The following is a 5,929-nucleotide window of genomic DNA, read 5'->3' as shown; positions in this document are numbered from 1 at the left end:
GTAGGAATCCCGGACAATGGAGCTGAAAATGAACCAGGATCCAAGGGAGTCAAAACAGACCCAAGCTCAGGCTATGGAGGCTGTGAAAACGACTGACGCTGCCCCTGACTCTGGCCCGGAAAGCGCTTGGAAGACTGAGGCTGCTGCCACTGAGCCTCTTGAAATGACTGAGTAGTCTGAGGCTCTCGCTGAGAATGAGAACGCCGGTGAATCTCAGGAGATCGTCTACCACGACCAAGCTCCTCCTCGTCCGAGCCTCTGTGCCTCGAGCGCGAGCGGGACCTCCGTTGCTCCTAGAAGATACAAAATCAAAAGGTGTCAACAGTGCAAAATAAAACAAATGGTAGAAGTAAAAAAAAAATGAATGATACATCAAGAACGTCGCTAGAGCTCCGACAACTCGCACCACGCCGAAGCTTGATGATGCAGTACTTCAGGGCGTCAACCAGCTTCATGAGTCCCATCATCTCCGGGCGGTTAGGCTGAGGATAAATCAAAGAAAAGTCAGTAACAAGCGGTGTTAAAAGGATGAATAATGCATCAAAAAAAAAACTTACCGGCTCAAAGACCTCGGGCAGAGACTCCTGCGCCTGTCTGTAACCCTCTTGCGCATCAGCAATATGGTCCTCGGTGATACCAATCGGCCCTGGATAGCGGACAGACTGAGGAGGAATCTCGATCCTCCCCACAGGGCGAATAGTCGTCTGAAAATATGATCGAATAATCAAGTTATTCGACTATTTAAAACAGAGACTAGTAACGAAGATCCTCAAAAGAAATCATAACTCAGGAAGACGGGGTGGAGGAGTCAGAGAAGGAAGCAAGTCCCGTGCATAATCACTCTCCATGTGCACAAGCTCCTACCATGGAAAAGTATAGCGCTCTCCCCTGTTTATCAACTCTCTGATCAAGTGTGAGTCCAGCATCGACTCTGGTGGAGACGAGGGCACCACAAAGCGATCGGCGCTATGCTGACGAACGACTCGCTCCCCCAAATACCAGACAAAGCGTCCGGTACCAACCAAAATGGTGCGGTGCGCTGAAAGACGCAAGGCCTCAGGTAGATCAGTCATCCCGGCCCAAGGACGATACTGGACATCAATAGCAACCTAAAAACCATAAAAAGTTGGCGTGAAACAACATAAACAACGTCAGAGGGAAAATAATAGGCAACAAGACTAATTCTTACGCCGACAGAAGGGGTGCCTCGGCGTAGCAGCCCATGCAGCGCAGGGACAGACTCCACCCGCGACTCTCCTCGATCACGCCAGCTGGCCCCGACAGGGAAATCATGGACCGCTCCACGTCGCCGGCGAGGAGCCAAGCCTGGGAAGTACTCGTAGAACCATAGCTGCAATGAAAAGTAATATTTAGCACATGAGTCGAACAAGTTAAAGTGAAACAAAAGAGGAAATGATCATCACCTCTACGACTCTCCACAACCCATAGGCAGTGATCGGAGACTCGTCGTTCAGCTGCCGACAGCCATGACGTAGTGATAAGTGAAGGTCGGCGTATCCGAGGCTGGCCTAGCTATAGGATCCTATCTCATGGATCCTGACCAAAGAGGGGAGGTAGAAAAGGAGTACTCGTGAACTCCTATCAGGAGAAAGGGTCATGGAGACCAGAATCAGGATGAAGATCCGCACCCGCTGCTCAGCCGATGTATCCTCCATGTCGAAGCCACGAGCTAAAACTGAAGCCAGCTCCGATTGCCCGCTCCTAGGACCACCTCGGGACACAGGTCGGGTCCTGATATGCTGAACGATCGGACCTAATAAATCAGCTGCCTCAGCCGATCCCCAAGACAGATCAGACATCTGAGCTACATCCCGGTCGGTGAAGCGCAACCCGCTAATCATACTGAAGTCTAGAGGGGTCACCGTCATCTTCCCCTAAGAAAAATGAAAAGTGTTGGTAGTATCCCATAAATACTCCAACAATGCGCGAACGACTGTCGCACCGCAACCCCGGGGGCTGCGAAACCCTACAACCGCCGTATAGAAATCTACTAAACCAGCCGATTCCCATAGGGCGTTCGTAGCAGGATCCCTCGTAATGATCTGGTGAAGTCGAGGGATCAAATCGCCGGCTCCAGAACCGTGGTGGCGAAGCGTGCCATCGTCTATGCCGGAGAGTGGGCGATGAGAAACATGGTTTTCACGGCAGAAAACCAACTGGTCTGGAGTCCAAGGAGGTGGAACCCACCTACCTCTACTCGTGGAAGCCCGAGGCTCAGACTCCAAGGCATCGTCGTCCATCCCCTCAGGAATAGTGGGAGTGTCCTCCCGAAAAGCCCGACGCCGGCCGTGGGTAGAAAGATCGCAATTCCGTCGCCTAGGCATGCTATTATAAAAATCTAAATGCTTAGCATCATTTCCTAAGACATTTAATTCAAGTTGCATTTTTATAAAAATAAAAATCTAAATACTTAGCATCATTTCCTAAGTTATTTAGTTATTTATCGAATTATGCGCTAAATTTTTACCTCCAGGCTAAAAATTGGCGAAATTATGGTATTTAGTTTCTCCATGACAAACTAATACTATAGTTCTCCTAGCCGCATGATACTATGTTCTCCATGACAATATAGTACATACGCAAAATATGTTTCGAAGTTGCACAAAAACAATGAATCAACACATCATGAAATATTTCACAAGGTTTACCACCATTTTTTCACCATTTCAAGTGCAAAGAAGTAACATGAACATCATATCACAAAAGTAGTACCCAAAAATGGTGATTTGCTCAATTCTCCATCAAACCATGCAATTTTTGTCTCAAATTTCTCACAAACACACATACATACATATACAAGTAAAATCATGGCAAGAATTTCAACATAAAACCTCAAAATCAAAAATCCCCAAATTGATTTTTAAGGGTTTTTCATGAAATTACTTATTTGAAGCAAATTCGAGATAAGAATCAAAGGAAACTTACATAGATCCTTGTAGAGGTTCGAATATGAGGAATATGGCAAAAATTTGGAGCAAATTCGGTGGAAAATCGAGCAGCAAAAGCTCGAAAAAAACTCCGGCCACCAGCAGACCGCCGCGACACAGTCAAATAAAGTCGTGACACGGCGAGGCTGTCCCGTGTCACGGTGAGCTTAAGAGGAGACGAAGCTCCGGTGACTGTGACAGCAACCTCAGGCGGTAAACAGCAACAACAACATCAGTAGGCAGCAGCGAATAACAGCAGCAGCAAGTCGCGGATAAAAATAAAAAAAAAGAAAGAGGAAGCAAACCGCCGTGACACGGTGGTGAAAGCCGGCAGACGGGAAGAAAAACCGAGCGCCGGTGAGCAGTCGACGAGGCACGAAAAACCAAAAAAAATTTTTTTTAATGGATGAGAATCGGACAAGGAAAAGAATGAGAAAAAGGGAAAGTGTTTGGTATTTAAAACATAAAAAACCTGTGCAACGGACCCCGTTCCCACATATCGGTCAGATTGTTGTGTGGTGCACAAGCTTTGACCGGTCAAAGATGCTTTTTTGACCGTTTTTCAGCCACTTGATTCCCGCGACATAGGACCCCCTTGCCGTGTCACGGGAAGCAGCTCTGCGTGACGGGGGGCCCTTGCCGTGTCACGGGAATGTTTTTTGTGACACGGCGGTTTTTGTACAGTTATTTGCGAATATTCTGACATTTTGGCTAAGGTTGTACGTTTTTTTTTTTTTTTTTTTGCATAAATTGGACGGTTATTTTGCTGGAATTACGCGGAAAATTGTAATTGATACTTAAAGGGGACTAAAATTACCATTTTACCCCTAGCAAGCATCAAAGTCTATTTTTCGGCATTTTAAGCACCTAATATGCTCGGATAATCGACTTAAAATTGTGAATCATATGCGGCCCATGTTCGGGGATAATCGAATCATCATACACTTACAAATTTCAGCAATCTTCGGCTTTCCTCAGGCTTGGAAAGCATTATCGGTGGATTTTTCTTTAAGTATAGAAAACCGCCAAGTCGGCTTTCCTCAGGCTTGGAAAGCGTTATCGGTGGATTTTTCTTCAAGTATAGAAAACCGCCAAGTCGGCTTTCCTCAGGCTTGGAAAGCATTATCGGTGGATTTTTTCTTCAAGTATAGAAAACCGCCAAGTCGGCTTTCCTCAGGCATGGAAAGCGTTATCGGTGGATTTTTTCTTCAAGTTTAGAAAACCGCCAAATTCCTTTGTCGGCTTTCCTCAAGTATGGAAGGCATTATCGGTGAAATTCTTCAAGCATAGAATGACACCAAATTCATACGTCGACTTTCCTCAAGCATGGAAAGTGTCATCCGGTAGGTTTCTTCAGGCTTAGAAAACTACCAAATTCTTCAGTCGGTTTTCCTCAAGCATGGAAAGTGTTTCAACAAATGTCACTCGGTGGATTCCTTCAAGCTTAGGAAGCTACCAAATCCGTTTGTCACCAATACACTGGTGTCAGATACGTATTCTATCCTTTTTACTCTTTTATCTGTAGAACTAACATTTTTCTGCAGGTATCGGCGTATACAGATTGATTTAGGATCGCAGAACGTCTTAAATCATTCTCCGTCCCTATCGGTTACTTTGACTATCGTTTTCGAAACTGACGTTTATATAAACTCAGTCAAAGTGGGGGCTTCTGTAGACATCTAAAAATGTCTCCTCAAAACCAAACCCGATGATGAACAACCTTTCACCGCCACTATTGGCCGGGTTCAGTATTTAATCAGTGCTTAAAAAATCGTATTTGATTAAATTCATATTTTTGAACAGTCCATGGATTAGTCTTGATGTTTGGTAAAAGCATAGTTTCAGCCCAAACTTATTATTTAATTTTAGCCCAAACCTTTTTTTTATTTTATTGTTTTATTATTTATTTATGGCCCAAACCTTTTATTTATTTTTATTTAATTATTTTCTTATTTTAGCCCAAATAATAATAAGTCAGAAAAGGCCCGAAATTATCAATCGGCACTTAAAATGCCGAATAAAATTAGGGTTAAAAATGTATTTAGACGGAAAAACAGGCTGGAATTTCCCGCGCAACGGCAGGTACCTACCGTGTCACGGGAATCCTTCCCGTCTGAAGGTGGGATTTCCCGTGAAACGGGAAGTTTGTCGTGACACGGGACATTCCGTGTCTTTTCCGCGTAAACCCTTAACGCGTTTTCTATCCCGTTTTCTGAAAATTTCCCGCGTCACACCAAAAATGTACCGTGACACGGGAAAGTGTGTCGTCTGACGGTGGGACTTCCCGTGTCACGGTACAGTTTGCCGTGTCACGGGATACTTTTTTAGGGTTTTTATCATTTTAGGGTTCCGTGTGCTCCCTCAGCACATTTTCCCTATAAATACCCCCTCATTTCTGATGTACGGGGCACCGAGTAATTCTCTGATTTAATTTTCTCTCTTCTCTGCTTTAGCCTAAACACTAGCCTACCCTTTTCTACTTCAAAATTCCTTCTTCAAGTACTCAAAGGAGTCCATACTTTACTCGTGGTTCTATCCTTAAGCCAAGGCGTGAAAGGTAGAACTGTTTGAGGGTTAGGCCCCAAATCTACCTTAATTAATTTAATTTAATTATTGTTTTATTATCTCCTTGAAGTTACTAACTCGTTTATTATTTTGTAGTTGCAAACAAACAAAATCAAAGTAAGGATCATGCTCCTTTTATTCCTATTGTTTTTCTAACGATTTTATGTTGTTGGAATTGTGATTAAATTGGTTTTGATGTTAATGTTGTTCTATTATTTTTATTGATCACTATATTGCATGTTTAAAGGGAATATGTATTTGGAAATCACGACTAATAAGATAATTTGGACAACTGATTTAGGTTCCTTTTTAATCTTGTTGTTTAATCAAGTGATCACGATATTTTAGAATTATGTGTGCATTAATATTCAACCAATTTAGCCTAATAATAGTTAGGAGCGAATTGAATATTTTGT

This window comes from Chenopodium quinoa, unplaced genomic scaffold (assembly GCF_001683475.1).
Source record: "Chenopodium quinoa cultivar QQ74 unplaced genomic scaffold, ASM168347v1, whole genome shotgun sequence".
Lineage (NCBI taxonomy): Eukaryota > Viridiplantae > Streptophyta > Magnoliopsida > Caryophyllales > Amaranthaceae > Chenopodium > Chenopodium quinoa.
The sequence above is the reverse complement of the archived record's forward strand: the minus strand, read 5'-3'. Positions refer to the sequence as shown.